The sequence below is a fragment of the Pseudorca crassidens genome, chromosome 18 (genome assembly GCF_039906515.1).
Source record: "Pseudorca crassidens isolate mPseCra1 chromosome 18, mPseCra1.hap1, whole genome shotgun sequence".
Taxonomy (NCBI): Eukaryota; Metazoa; Chordata; class Mammalia; order Artiodactyla; family Delphinidae; genus Pseudorca; species Pseudorca crassidens.
Window position 1 is genome coordinate 57,465,550 of NC_090313.1, and position 16,205 is coordinate 57,481,754.

Here is a 16,205-nt window from a genome sequence, read left to right on the forward strand (position 1 = left end):
ATACCTTGTTTCCTTTCCTCTGCTGTGAGTAAGGCTGAAAAATCCACACATCGATTAAAAGTATAAAGAATAAGATCAAAATACAAACCTGCAATATGAATCAGTATGATCTGTAGAATAGGGCCTAGTACTCTGATGTGAGGAAAGTGAGGCTGAAACGTGAAGCTGAAAATCTTCCTTGAGCTCCGTGTCCCACACCCTCTAGAGATGTGGCTTCTGGGCTCCAATTTCCTCATCAGTGCATGAGACTGACTGCACAGGTTTCCAGATTTTCTTCTTACAGTGAAAATTCTACTGAGAATCTCAATAAATAAATGCTAAAAACAAGGCTCCTCCAGTGATGCAGATGTGAGGATGCAGGGTCTTTCTCACTCTAACCCTCCATTCCATCCCAACCCCAGATCTAACTGCAAAATTTTAAAACCAATGGATGAGATTCAAATACGGGTGTTCCCAATATGAAAGTCTTGGTGTGTCAACTATAGTGCACTTGCTGGACATGGGATGAAGTGGTATTTTAAAGGCACTGAGCACTGGGCCAGACTTGTATTTCCAACCATTGGTGGACTAAACATTTAGGAAAGCTCTCCTGTCAAAAAACACCTGCGTGTTGGATAAATTGTAACTAACTCACATATAAACACATTGCTGAGCTCACCAGGAAACAAGGGAAATGAACAAAAGATGGAATCCACATACTAAAATCAGAATGGTAAAAGCTTGAAGCTGAGGCTTCCCTGAGGAGAAGTGACTGGAACTAGGTTCCCACAGCCTTGGATATTAATGGGATAGAGAGAGAGGGAGGTTAAACCTGAGATTCCTAAATTCAATTTGTACTGGACGGAACCTCACCCTCAGAGAAAGTGAACACTATTCCCTCTGCAGAGGAAATAGGTAGGAAGCCTACTTGTCCCTGCCACTCCGAGGATTTAGAAAAATGATAATAATGAAGATAATAATATAATAGTCTCCCCTTAGCATCTACAACAGGAGACCAGATCTCACTTAAGTGTGCACTTCAAATTTACACTTCGGCTGTCAGAAAACCCCAGTCCAAATAATTCTCCTAAGTTTTCAGTACTCCCTGATGCCCAGCTGAAGCACTGGCAAGTCCACTCTAGAAAAAACAGCACGCTTAATGTCCTAGTCATCTCAAGTTTCCACTCTGTGGCTCCGGAGCTCACCCCCCGCCCACCCCCCGTCTCCGCCAGTGAACGGGCTTCCTAGTGTGTGGAAACTTTTCCTCCTTCACAGCTCCTTCCCTGAGGTGCAGGTCCCATCCCTATCCTTCTGTCTCTTTTTTTTCTTTTTTTCTTTTGCCCTACCCAGGTACATGGGGAGTTTCTTGCCTTTTGGGAGGTCTGAGGGCCTCTGCCAGCGTTCAGTAGGTGTTCTGTAGGAGTTGTTCCACATGTAGGTGTATTTCTGATGTATCTGTGGGGAGGAAGGTGATCTCTACGTCTTCCTCCTCTGCCATCTTGAAGGTCTCTCGCTGTAGTTCTATTTCTTAAGCTGTGACACACACAGCTGCTGTTCTACTATTCCTCATAATGTAAATACATGTTACGTATTATTCATTACATGCATAAAATATTTCATTAAAATCCTAAAAAAGCACTGTGGAAGGGAGTGAGTGGCAAACCCTGGGCAAAACTGGGGACTCGGCCAGGTATGTCTTTGATTCCCCCCGACCTGCATCTTTCCTCAGACTTAAAGGCACATCTTATAGGTTCCAGCCACAAATCCTGCCAAAGGATAGTCAAGGTTTGGGCTCAAAGAAGTCTCAGGTAACACTTCCCAAGGAACCTTTGAAATGAACAGACAAGCTTTGGCTTTGAAGTCCTCCCAAGAAGCCCCGCATCTGCCTGGCGTCACCTTCTCCCTGGGGCGCCGCACCCCCACCACACAAGCTCCTCGATGGAGGTGACTGGGGCGACGTTCCGACCACTTCAAAAAGCTTCCTGGAGCTTCTTCTAGACTAATTACTCCTAATTATCACAATGCTCTATATGTATTTTTCACAGTATATGGCCGGCAAGTTTTTAATCATTCATCTCAGTAGGGGAAAAAATCATCTGAACCTCTTTTGGACAGATATGAAATGTGAAAGGCATCCAAGGAAATGTACCAGTACAATGTCTTGTGATTAGATATCTATTTAAACGTACGTGACTTCTAGATTTAAGACTTTTGTGGCTGTATGTCAGCTGATCAATGTTTCCTGAAACATTCAGTACTTATAAACATAACTTAGTATATTTGTATTAACTTAACATCTTGAGTGTCTGAGACAGGTAAAAATGTGTGACTAAGTAACTTCTGGGAAGATTCATGTGGTTTTATTCATAGGTTATTAAAAATACTATCGCTGTTTTAATAAAAACAAATACACATAAAATGAAAAACAAAATCCTAGGGAAAAAAACATTTAAGGGATAGACTACTTGATTTACTCTTGTAAATAACAGAACATAAGTGTATCTATTAGTATGTGATTTAAGTTAATTTCTCATAGTTTGGTTGCATTTTTATTTATTTACATATTTTTAACATTTATTTATTTATTTTTAGCATCTTTATTGGAGTATAATTACTTTACAGTGTTGTGTTAGTTTTGCTGTATAACAAGCTGAATCAGCTATATGTATACATATATCCCCATTGGTTGGATTTTTAAAGTTTTACATCATTATGTAAAAGTTATTGGTATAGATGTTTCTATGCTGAAAATGCAATCTTAATGAAATATATTATGGAAGGAAGGAAGGGAGGGAGGGAGGGAGGGAGGGAGGGAGGGAGAAAAGAAGATAAAAAGAAAGGAATTAGACTTTTGCTAAAGAAAGCCTACATGACTCAATTAAGCCAACTTAAGGTGCACTGGTATTTGCCAGATTACTATCCTTCTCTGCAGAGAAAAGGTCCGAAAACTGCTATTTTTTATCACAAACTCTCCGAAAGTCAAATTTGGATCTGATAAAGTCAACAATGCTTCAGCACTCTGAAAATCAATCTCAAGTAGCAGTTGCTAATCATTATTCCTTTGCCGGGCACCCATACAAAAACAATGTCAGAAATTCTTAAAGTTCTCCTTGATATTCTACATCAGGGGGTCTCCAACCCCCAGGTCATGGACTGGTACCAGTCTGTGGGCTGTTAGGAACCAGGCTGCACAGCAGGAGGTGAGCGGCAGACGAGCAAAGCTTCATCTGTGTTTACAGCCGTCCCCCATCACTTGCATTACCACCTGAGCTCCACCGCCTGTCAGATCAGTGGCAGTATCAGATTCTCACAGGAGCACATGAACTGTACATGCGAGGGATCTAGGCTTCACTCTCCTTATGAGAATCTGATGCCTGATGATCTGAGGTGGAGCTGAGGCAGTGATGCTAGCGCTGGGGAGCGGCTGCAAATACAGATTATCATTAGCAGAGAGGTTTGGCTGCACAGAGACCATAATAAATCAACTGCTTGCAGAATCATATCAAAACCCTATCAGTGAGTGGGAAGTGACAATTAAGCTGCAGCTGGTGGCAGGCCACAGTGGCAAGTGAGTTGATGTATTTCAATTGTACAGCTGCACCTGGTAGCAGGCTTTAAGTCAGAATCCAACACTTATTTTAGTCTGTACGTGGCCTGTCCATTATTCTATTTACCACTTCCATCGTGCCTCTTTCCCGCACCACGCACTTGTCTCAGTCACAGTTTTGGTAAGCCCTCAGGCTAACCCTAGCCAAAATTAGTAAAAAACAAACATTGCTAGAGAGCTTCTTTGGAAAAGGGGAAAGACCCAACGAGGAGACAGCAGAAGACTCTACGACTGCCAACAAAAAGAAAGCTGCATTTCAAAGAAAATGCCAAGAGTCCTACTTAACTTACGGGTTCATTGCAACGGGTGATTCACATTCTCCAAACCCACTTTGTATAATATGCAGCGACCAGCTATCCAGCGAAGCCGTCTGGAAACTTTCAAAACTGTTTCACCACATGGGGACCAAGCACCCTGCATTAAAAGACAAGCCTCTGGAGTTTTTTTTTTTTTTTAAATGTGAGCACAAAGAACAGAAGCAATTATTGAAGGCCACCACTTCATCAAATGTGTCTGCACTGAGAGCATCATTCTTAGTGGCTAACTGCATTGCTAAAGCTAAGAAGCCCTTTACTATTGGTGAAGAGTTGATGCTGCCTGTTGCAAGGACATTTGTCATGAACTTTTAGGAGAGGCTGCCGTTCAAGAGGTGGCTAATACCATAACTAGACAAACTGATGAAACAGCAGAGGATACTGAGGCACAACTGTTAGAGAGGATTAATGATTGCGTGCTGTGGTACGCAATCCAGGTTGACGAGTCTACCAATGTCCACAACAAGGCAACAATGCTTGTTTCGTGCGATACGTTTTTCAAGAGAATGTGCATGAGGATATGTTATGTGCACTTTTGTTACCAACCAACACCACAGCTGCAGAACTGTTCAAGTCTTTGAATGATTACATACCAGGAAGACTGAATTGGTCATTTTGTGTCAGTGTATGCACAGATGGAGTGGCTGCGATGACTGGTTTCACTACTCCAGTCAAAGAGGTCGCTTCTGAATGTGAGTCTAAGTGCTGTGTCATCCATAGAGAAGTGCTGGCTAGCCAAAAAACGTCACCTGAACTTAACAACGTTTCGCGGGATGTGATTAAAATTATCAAGCACATTAAAGTGCATGTCCTTAATTCATGTCTGTTCGCGTGGCTCTGTAAGGAGATGGACGCAGAGCACACACGTCTTCTCTTATACACAGAAGTGAGATGGCTTTCTAAAGGGACATCACTGGCCAGAGTTTTTGAGTTCCAAGAGCCACTCCAGGGATTTCGTTTAGAAAAACAGTCACCACTGGCAGCACATTTCAGTGACACAGAATGGGTTGCAAAACTTGCTTACTTGTGTGACATATTCAACCTGCTCAACAAACTCAATCTGTCACTTCAGGGGAGAACAAAAACTGTGTTCAAGTCGGCAGATAAAGTGCAGCATTTAAAGCCAAACTGGAATTCTGGGAGTGACGAGTAAACACTGGGATTTGTGACATGTTTCAAACAGTAGCAGAGATTTTGAAAGAGACTGAGCCAGGGCCTTCTTTCTATCACCTACTGCAGCTTTCAAAAGAGTCTGAGCATTACTTCCCAACCACAAAAGATCCCCGAACTGGGAGGGAATGGATCCGTGACCCATTTGTGAATAAGCCAGGTGAATCGACTTTGTCCGTGCTAGAAGAGGATCAACTGCTTGAGATCGCAAATGACGGTGGCCTTAAAAGTATGTGTGAGACACTTCAAATCTCCATACTTTCTGGATTAAAGTCAAGGCGGAATATCCTGAGATTGCCACAAAAGCACTGAAAAGCCTGCTTCCATTTCCCACATCCTGTCTTTGTGAAGCAGAGTTTTCTGCAGTGACAGCAACCAACACGAGATCACGGAGTAGACTAGACATAAGCAACTCACGTCGGGCGTCACTGTCTCCCATCACCCCCAGAGGGGACCAGCTAGTTGCAGGAAAACAAGCTCAGGGCTCCCACTGATTCTGCATTATGGTGAGCTGTATAATTATTTCATTATATATCACAATGTAATAATAATAGAAATAAAGTGCACAATAAATGTAATGCGCTTGAATCATCCCAAAACCATTCCCCACCCCGCTCCGGTCTGTGGAAAACCTGTCTGCCATGAAACCAGTTCCTGGTGCCAAAAAGTTGGCAGACCACTGTTCTACATCACTGAAATTCTCAAAAATATTAGTACCTCTCATAATAATTACTCAGCAACAATATTTGGCTAGTGTTTCGTATATTAACAGAATAAATACCAACGAATTCCAAGAACTGCTAGTATACTTGGTTTAAAATTTTTGCTAAAAATTGTTTTAGAGGAGAGCAGCAGTCTAGGGTCTGGTAGCGACTGCTTCCTGGAGGGACTTCCTCACCTGTTTACCTTCCGGCAGGTTGTGTGGATTGACAGTTTCGCAGACAGCAAAGGAATTCTACTGTTTTGCCCAGAATGCACCTTCAGATCTACATACTTCCAAGGGAAAGGACCAAAATAAAGAAACAATTCCATAGCCTTACCTACTGTTGGATCAGAAATAAAACTGTTTGGGGATGGGGTGAGCAGAGAGTCTGGGAGACCGCTATAGGAGGGCCCCTCCAAATCTCCGAGTCAGCTACAAATTCCCCCATTTCTTTCTCTTGGTTACCCTGTCTGTAGTGAAACTCTTAAAATGAAACCCTTAAAATAATTTTTTTTTAAAAAAAGAGATGCCTCTTTTCTTTTAGCAGATGTACTCTACTAGTTGAAATAATCACAAGACAGCCCAGATTTCAGGGGAGGGGACAGAGTCCCTAAAATAAAAAAAGCAGCCCTTCAAAACCTTCAACACTTATCTGGAAGGTGAAGCCAATTGGGAGGAGCTACAGAACATGTTCCCTACTTAGCAGGAATCAGAGAGGGAGGGTGGGGAAGCCCCGCTCTTGAGGCCCCGTTTGGATTTGTACTTCTGTGGCTTTCCCCCACTCCAGCACACACAGGCACCCCTTTTCAAACAATTTGTCAGCCTTCCTCCAGGGGAAGATCTTGACTATTTAAAACTCAATTCATAGTGAGGATGGTCCATAAATATTAGTCATCTGAACTCCTCCCCCTTCTCCTCTTGTCAAAACATATGATCTGTTTTGCACAGAAGCTGAGAGATGGAGTTTGGAAGCACGCTGAAACTAGAAGTTCAGGCAGGTGAAACCATCTGCGTATTTGGACCACAGTCTGATTCTCATATCTTCAAGTTCCAGCAGGATCTCTACAAGGTCAGCCAGGTGATTCTCTCTTACGGAGCCCCATCAACACCAACCCCATTTGCTCTCGCGTGGGTGAAAGTATGTGGAATTGCAAGGAAAGAAGCCAGAAGAAACTCCCAAGATGTGCAGACAATCTGCTCTTTAAAATATTTCTCCTCCCTTTGCAACCTGGAATGCGGACCGCAGGAATGTAGTACGATCCTTGGACTAGACAATTTCAATCATGAGCAAGTGTGAATGTCTGTGATGAAAAAAGCAGCTGACTTGGGTCCACAAACAGAGGTCAAGGACATCTTTCCACATGCACTGTTACCAGTACCTGCCTGGTGTAACAGTGTGAATAAAGATTAGTCTGTACACACACACACGCGTGCACACGCACACACACATTATTCTTCAAAACAGCATCTTCATATGAGGAGACTTATATTTGTATAAAATAATGTGTTTGAAAATTACAGGCAATGTAGCAACAATTCCTGAATTATTCTCTTGTTTGTTTAGTACTTCAGTTCAAAAGGCTAATCAGTATTTTGTTTAAGAAGCAGGAAGCAGGGTCTGAGGCTGACACACAGGACCTACAGCATCTAATTTCCGGCTGATACAGTAGGTGGTTAGGATATGCCAGGCACTGTGCTGCCTTCCGTTTATCACCTCACTGAATTTACACCGCAGTCCTGGCAAGTAGGTATTATCATCTTGATTTTACCAATGAAGAAACAAAGCTGGAGTGAATTTACGTAACTTCCTATGTCCCATAGCTAACTACTGGTGGAGCCGACATTCCAACAAACGCAGGCCTAACTCGAAATTCCACACTTGAGGCTACACCACTGTTTATTGGGAGCTGGGGCGTGTGGAGGCCATGGAATTGCCCTGCTCCAGTCTCCCTTCAAGATAGCCTGCTCCAGGAAGCCTGGATAACAGATAGTTGCTGGACCTTTGCATCCACCGTGGCCTTCCTCTGAGACCACGATTCCCTGGGGCTTCTCTCCACCCATCTGAACTTGACGAGAATTGGCCCATTCCCACCAGACCTGGGATTCCCCTAGAGCTGCACCATCTAATTCAGCTGCCACCAGCAGCACGTGACAATTGAGCACCTCAAATGTGGGTAGTGTGGCTAAGGAGATAAATATTTAATTGTATTTCATTTTAATTAATTTAAGTCTAAGTAGCCCCAAGTGGCTACTGGCTACCATACTGGATAGCACAGATCCAGAACATTTCTGTGGCTTCAGGAAGTTCTATTAAACTGCACTGCCCTAAAAGGACAACTTCTGCTTAAAGAGATCATCAGACTGAAATCCGCAAAGATCCACAGGGGAGGTGAAAAAGACTTACCTGAGAGGCACTTCCCTTTGAGATAGTCGTCCCAGGAGAGCCTGCAGACACTAGGAAGATCGTCAGAGGTGAAGAGAGGTGGGTGGACAGCAGGCAGGCAGCAGCACGGAGCTCAGGTGACTCAGAGACACACTGCCTCTCTGGGGCTGGTTGCACAGCTGGGGGAACAAAGCGTATCTTAGAAAGGGGAGAGAAGCATACCTGGGTCAATGGGGCTGAGCGAGCAGGATTTTATGTGGCTATTGAGAGAGAAGGGGAACAAGGACCCATATGAGGTAAAGGTCTAGGAGCAATACCAGGTAGGAGGAGTTAGTTACATTTTTTCCCATCGGTTTCTCCTACTCTTTTCTTTCTCCCTGATTATCTGACTCTGATCTGCTTACAAAATCCTTATTGTCCCTCATTCTCCTCCACCCTCCAGTCACCAGAAAAAAAAATAAAACAAACCTGCAATAAATACTTTACTTCTTTTATGTATTAGACTTTCATGTTCATTAGTCTTCATGCAGATTAACTGAACATTCAATTTTTTTTCTCAAGAAAAGTTAACTGTTCTTTGAACACGTATTATGACCCTCAGTTAACATTCTTTCATGAGGTCATAGTCAGTGGTAAGATGAGGTTATACTTTTTACCTTCATCAGAGGTATTTTCACAGGAAAATGTTGGCTAACACTAGCTTTCTTGTATAAAATAAGAATAAAAAATCTTGCGAAAATAAAATACACTTAAAAATATGTACATACAATTTCACTTACTGAAAAGCTATAATCAAGGCAAAGGTCTTTTCTTAAAACAGTCAACTTTAGGAGTGACTTGCAAATTAATGTGTTCTTTTCTTTAACAGTCATTAGCCTGAACTGGTACCTAAGCCATAACATGAGAAAATAAAAGATTCATATCAACAGTTTTAAATTCTGTAGCCTCGATTCCCAGATATACTCTTATTAGTTGGTTTTATGAATTTCTCTTCAAAATGTGTGAAATTAATACATTCATCTAAAAAGGCAACTGAGAATTCATACACAGCTCAAAAACACAAACTTCAGAAACACAGATGTTCTACCAAATTCTCACTTGCTTACTCCCAGCTAAATTCTTCCTGAGCGTTAAAAAGGTTTTCTAAACTGTCGAGGACAAAAAAAAAAAAAAAAATGGTATTATACATTCACATCTGGCTCTGTCACCATCTAGGGCATGTTACTATAGACATTAAACATCTGGGCAGGAGGAAAGGATCTATTTGGAAGTTTTTGGCTACCGTGACAACTGAGTGTACGTCTCTCAAACAGTTCGGTCTCTGCTCATCTACTTTTAACACCACTGTAGGCCTTTCATTTTTATTCCAAAAGCCCAGAGTAGGTACCATTTTAAAACAACAATCATCATAGTAAATAATATTTACGTGTAGGAAGTCAGTTCCTAGAGCATGTTTCTCTTGCTTCTGTCCTAGTTTATTACTGTGGGTAGGACAAATTCTTTCTAATTGCAGTGATGCAGTTAGTTTGGACTTTATGGCTTTTAGGTGAGGAAGTCCTCTATTTCTGAGTTACTCAAGAGATGGTGCTTAGTGAAAAAGTCTTAATGAAAATTAGTCACCATTATTTTTCCCAATGAAGAAGCCTCCCTTCTGGATGTCAAAAATCTTTATCAAGATTCTAAATGACACGGAATATGGAAAATAATAATTACAGCTTCCATGTAGTCATGTTTTCTGTATATTGGATGTGCAATGCACTTTGTACACATCATTTTATATTTATTCTTCAAAACTACCTGTAAAGTTTGTATTATTATTTAGATCTCACAGTTATGGAAACTAAACTATGGAGAAAAGTATAACAACATTCACTCCACAAATATTTACTAAGTGCCTACTGTGTGCTAGGCACCAGGAGTATAATGGTATGAAGCATTATAGCATGTCCCTACTTCCGTGGAGCGAATCATGCATGGGCAAAGGGAAACCAACACCTAGTAAGGGACAGAGGCAGTAACAGAGAAGCTGATTCTGGTTTGAGTGTCCAAGATGGCAGAGTAGGAAGCCCCGAACTCATCTGCTTCCATGGACACACCAATATCATAACTATTTACAGAGAAACTATCTATGAAGAAGATCTGAAGACTAGGAGAAAGTATTTTCCACAACTAAAGATATAAAGAAGGAACTGAAATGAGATAGGTAAGAGGGATGGAGAATTGGTATAGTCAGAACCCACACCACCAGGTAGGTGAGCTACAAATGGGAGGATAATCACAATTGCAGAGGTTCTCCCCAAGGATCCAGTGGTCTGAGCCCCACAGTGGGCTCCCCAGCCTGGAGGTCCTCCACTAGGAAAACAAGCCCCCAGAACATCACGCTTTGAAGGCCAGCAGGGTTTGCATTTGAGAGAGGTGGAGGGCTATAGGAAACAAAGACTCCACTCCTAAGGGCACACGCAAATCTCACGTACTCCAAGTCCAGCACAGAGGCAGTGATTTGAAAGGAGCCTGGTTTGGACCCACTTGCTCACCTTGGAGAGCCTCCTGGAGAGGCAAGAGGCAACTGGGAGTCCACTGGGAACAAAGACACTGGCAGCAGCCACTTTTAGGAGCTCATTTAACCACAAGGACACTGACGATGGTGAGCACCATTTTGGAGTCCTCCCTCTAGCTTATTAGTGCCAGGGACTTACCTGCCCACCAGTAGGCTGACACCAGCCCCAGGCACACTCAGGGCTACACAGCCAGCCAAGCTGGGACCTGGCCCCATCCACCAGCAGGCTGGCAGTCACCGCATGAGGCAGGGCCTGGTAGTCACCCGAGCCAGAAGTCTGCCCTACATATCACCACACCCAAAGTAGCCAGCCCGCCACAACAGAAGGGCCCACAGAGCCCACAAAAAAGCATATCGCTAGAGCCTATAGCTCTGGTGGCCAGAGGGGGAGTGTGCGGCTGGGCCCAAAGGATGCCTCCTAATTCTCTCTCTCTGTGCACAAAAAGAAACTAAAAATGGATTGAAGACTTGAAGAGCTGAAACCATAAAACTTCTAGAAGAAAACATATGCAGTACGCTTTTTGACATCGGTCTTACAATATTGTTTTGGATATATCTCCTCAGGCAAGGAAACAAAAGCAAAAATAATCAAAGGGGACTACATCAAACAAAAAGTTTTGGCACAGTGAACAAACTGAAAAAGTAGCCTACTGAATGGGAGAAGATACTTGCAAATCATACATCTAACAAGGGGCTACTATCCAAAATGTGCAAAGAACTCATACAGTTCAACGTGAGGAAAACAAGCAACTGGTTCAAAAAATGGACAGAGGACCTGAATACACATTTTTCCAAAGAAGACCTACAGATGGCCAACAAACACATTAGAAGATGCTGAACATCACTAAACATCAGGGAAACACAAATCAAAACCACAGTGAGGTATCACTTCACACCTGTCAAAGTCAGCACTGCAAAAAAGACAACAAATAACAAGTCCTAAAGAGATATAGAGAAAAGGGAACCCTTGTGCATTGTCAGTGGGAATGTAAATTGGTGCAGCCCCTGTGGAAAACACTACGGAGCTTCCTCAAAAAAACCAGATTGCTGGTTATACACCTCTCTCCCCAACTCCCATTCACACTGGTAGCCTGAAATTAGCCATGCTTGGCAAATGCTAAAAATTAGGCCTCTTTTCTCCCTGAGAGCCAAATTACTAGCATAGCACTCCTCCTAAAAATATATTGCCCCCCCCACGAGGAAATATGCTTCATGAAGGTAGAGTTTTGTCTGTTTTGATCAATGCTTTTTCCACAAGACCTATAGTGCTTGGCACATTGTAAGAGGTAAATATTTGCTGAATGAAATAATACTTTGTTGTAGCTCCTACGCTCAAGCAGATTGAAAGACGACTACCCAAACTCCAATATTCCATTTTCAGGACTTGTATAAACACATTCTGTGGTTCAGAAAGTCTGGCCCTTTCTCAAGCCTACTTCATCTGCTCATAAAGGGGTCTCCTCAAAAAGGGAACCCTCCTACATTGTTGGTGGGAACGTAAGTTGGTGCAGTCACTGTGGAAAACAGTATGGAGGTTCCCCAGAAAACTAAAAATAGAATTACCATATGATCCAGCAATCCCACTTCTGGGCATATATCCAGACAAAACTATAATTCAAAAAGATACATGCACCATGTTCATAACAGCAATATTCACAATAGCCAAGACGTGGAAACAACCTAAATGTCCATCGACAGATGAATGGATAAAGAAGATGTAGTACATATATACAATGGAATACTACTCAGCCATAAAAAAGAACAAAATAATGCCATTTGCAGCAACATGGATGCAACTAGAGATGATCATATTAAGTGAAGTAAGTCAGACAGAGAAAGGTAAATGCCATATATCACTTATACATGGAATGTAAAATATGACACAAATGAACCTATCTATGAAACAGAAACAGAATCATGGACACAGAGAAGAGACTGGTGGTTGCCAAAGGAAAGGGGGCTGGGGAAGGGATGGAGTGGGAGGTTGGGGTGAGCAGATGTCAGCTTTTATATATAGGATGGGTAAACAACAAGGTCCTACTGTGGAGCACAGAGAACTATATTCAGTACCCCATGATAAACCATAATGGAAAAGATTACAAAGAATGTGTGTGTATATATATATATATATGTATGTATAACTGAATCACTTTGCTGTATAGCAGTAATTAATGCAACACTGTAAATTAACTCTACTTCAATTAAAAAAAGAAAAAAGAAATAAATAAAATAAAGGGGTCTCCTCTCTGCCTGCATGGTCGCTGAGCAGAAGGTACAGGACTCACCAGTGAACCTTAGTCCCTGGAAATACCTCCAACTGAAGAAGGGCAAATAGCAAACTGTGAAAAGTATGACACAGCTGGCTTTCACTTTTATTGTAACCTGTTAGAACAAATACCAAACTACAGGCGACATGGTGTGCTGTGAATAAAATTGCAGAAAAAGGTTTGGGCTCCTTTAAAATACACTATGTAGAATGTGAAACTACTGGAGCAGTTTACCAGGAGCTCTGAAGGGAACACCAAGCTGACAAGGACCTGTAGAGTTGAAATAGGATTCTTTCACTTATCTAAGGATAGCTCGGTGTTAAGTGGGATGTTTCCATCAGAGACAGAACATTGCTGACCCGCTGAAAAGTGTTAACAGGATCTTAACTAGATTTTAGTGAAAATAGTTGAGCGTTAGTGAGCTTGTTGAAATCCGTGGAGCCGGTCAGAATTCTGTTGCGAAGCTGGGGGAATCTCTGGCAAAGATAATAGATGCAAAGTATTGGATTAATTGGGCCAAGCGTACATAGTTTGTACTTAGTGTGCAAAGAGGTTCATTTTTCATAAATAACACTTTCTAACCTTCCTTACATAGGTGTTACCAATATATCCCAAATAACGCATTTATAATTGCATAGTTTATCAGTAAAAAGTTCCTTATAATTTTCCTTATTTTCAACCATTATTAGTGGTAGTAAGTTAAGACATCCTTGGCGGCAAAGTTACCAAAACTCTGGTCTGGCCACAGAGGAACCCTGGCCTGATGTGTGTCTAGTGCTTTCGATCCCCTCAACGCATCAGACCCATTATTTCACGTGATCTACCAACAATTCTGTAGGGCGGATATGACAATCCTCATGTTATAATTATGAAAACCGAAGCCCAAGGAGGTTACAGCTTACCATTTAGGGCAAATATGGTCACTAAAATCCCAGACCACAGACTCAAGAAACCTACTGCTCTTTCTACCACATGATGCGGGGTCTACTGGAATAAAATTTAGTCTCTTTGGGGATGTGCTGGGCCTGGGTAGATGTGAGGATGCCCTAGCTGAGCCTCAGGTAGAGGCATCTTACGGAAGCTCTACGGTCCTGATCCCTGAGTCTTATCTGGCTAAATTCCACCTTGAGCTTAGGGTACTGCATACGGCTTACAGCCAGTAGCACCCAAGTCACTGAGTTGAGAATCATCTGGGAAAAGGCAGGAGTAGGGGACCTCTGCCTGGTGCCTACAATGCAGGTTGGCAGGAAATAATCCCTTCATGTGACACCACCTGTACAATATCTTCCTCTGTTAAATTTTCCTGAAAAACATCTTAGAAACACATCCTCTGCGTTACTAAAGACACTTCAGTAACTGAATCCTTAATTCAATACATGAAAACATCATCTTATTTTGAGGGATGAGAACGGGTAGGAGTATGGGAAGGGCAATATATTATTGTGGGTTGAGTCTCCTGATAATAAAAATACTGGCTTTTAAACAACATAATTCTTTTTCCCAAAAACATAAATTATTTCTCTTCTGCTCAGTGTCACAAATATTTTTACCTCCTATGCAAAGAACATTGTGCTGGGTGTCAAAAGATATAAAGATGAATAAGAAATGATTTCTTCCCTCGAGGAACCATTAATCTCATGAAAAGATGGAAATCTTTCTAGAATAGATTTTTACATGTGTCTACCTTCTTAAGAATAATATTATACAGCTTTTCGTCGGTGACTTAGGGCATCATTACAAATATCCACTGCTGTCCTGATAACGACAATGGGCGCAGCTGTAGTTAAGTTAACCAAGAACTTGCCATCCACCTCTTTGAATTGGCTAGATGGATGGATGGACGGACAGAAAGACAGATACAAAGTCCCTTTGCGCTCTGGTCTTTTTCCCATTCTTCCCATGCCATATATGAACTGAAGACCTGCTGTGTGACGAATGTGCTTTGAACAAGCACAGAACTGCCTTTAGTCCTCACTGAGGCACAGGGAGGGCGGAAGCCTTCTGCTGAGCACCCTGCTGAGTCCCCAGAGCTGCCCTGAAGGTCACTTCTTACTGCTGGGCCTCTCTCTGACGTGTCACCCACCCACCCCCCTCTTGTCACTTGAATTTCCACACTGCTGGCACCCCCCCTTCCGATCTCTGCCTATGACTCTGTGACTCCTCACTCTCTTTGTTGTCCTCGAATTACACTGTACCTAAGATGCCTAGCAGAGGGCAGTCACAGAGCAGGCGCTGGAGAAAGGCTGGTTTTTGACATGACCCTTTTCCCAGTCTCTGCATCTCTCACAGGATCAGGTGCATACACACAAGATACTGCTCCTCTTTGCGGTCAGCAAACCCACAAATCACAATCCATCGCTTTTTATTTGTGCATATCTGTGAATAAAGTTTTCTTTTTTTCCTCTCACACCTGCACGACACTCATTATGCTTGCCATAACTCATTCGTAACGGTACAGTCCAATAGCTTAAAAGCTCCTTATTATTTTCATAAATTTTCTCCACCCAGCAGTTCTATTTTAATAAAAAAAATAGTCACTTTGGCTTTATTTATATTTTTATAAATAATTTATATTTCGGTTATAACAAATAATTCTGGGTCTGAGTTATGTTGTCGTGGATACACAATTTGAGCTTTCTAGAAGCAGCATCACCGCCATTCAGATGTTGCTTCCTCTTACCTAATGATGAGAAACCTACAGATGAGATGAAAGTCTAAGGTTCGCAGCTAAAAGGCAAAGCAATTATAAAGTATGGCACGTGTAGCACCTGATTATTTCTCTCCGTATAACTTCACACTTGCATTTGAAAAAAAAAATGTTCTTATTTGTAACATAAACCATGTCATGGAATGCTTTTATTTTTTATTTTTTTATTTTATTTTATTTTTGGCTGTGTTGGGTCTTTGTTGCTGCATGCAGGCTTTCTCTAGTTGTGGTGAGCGAGGGCTACTCTTCATTGCGGTGTGCGGGCTTCTCATTGCGGTGGCTTCTCTTGTTGTGGATGGAGCACAGGCTCTAGGCGCACGGGATTCAGTAGTTGCAGCACACGGGCCCCAGAGAGCACGGGCTTCAGTAGTTGTGGTGCAGGGGCTCAGCAGTTGCAGTGCATGGGCTCTAGGGCGCACAGGCTCAGTAGTTGTGGCTCGCAGGCTCTACAGAGCAGGCTCAGTAGTTGTGGCTCAAGGGCTTAGTTGCTCCGCGGCATGTGGGATCTTCCCGGACCA

The 16,205-nt window shown here is 42.4% G+C and overlaps 1 protein-coding gene across 4 annotated transcripts in view; it reads right to left on the reverse strand.

Annotated features, from left to right (window-relative positions):
• ENOX1 (ecto-NOX disulfide-thiol exchanger 1) overlaps positions 1-16,205 on the reverse strand; it is a 604,516-nt gene that overhangs the window by 398,782 nt on the left and 189,529 nt on the right. For all 4 annotated transcript variants that reach the window (XM_067713986.1, XM_067713985.1, XM_067713979.1 and 1 more), the window contains exon 3: positions 8,178-8,335. The gene's annotated coding sequence lies outside the window, so the exon portion shown is untranslated. The remainder of the gene's footprint in view (positions 1-8,177; positions 8,336-16,205) is intronic.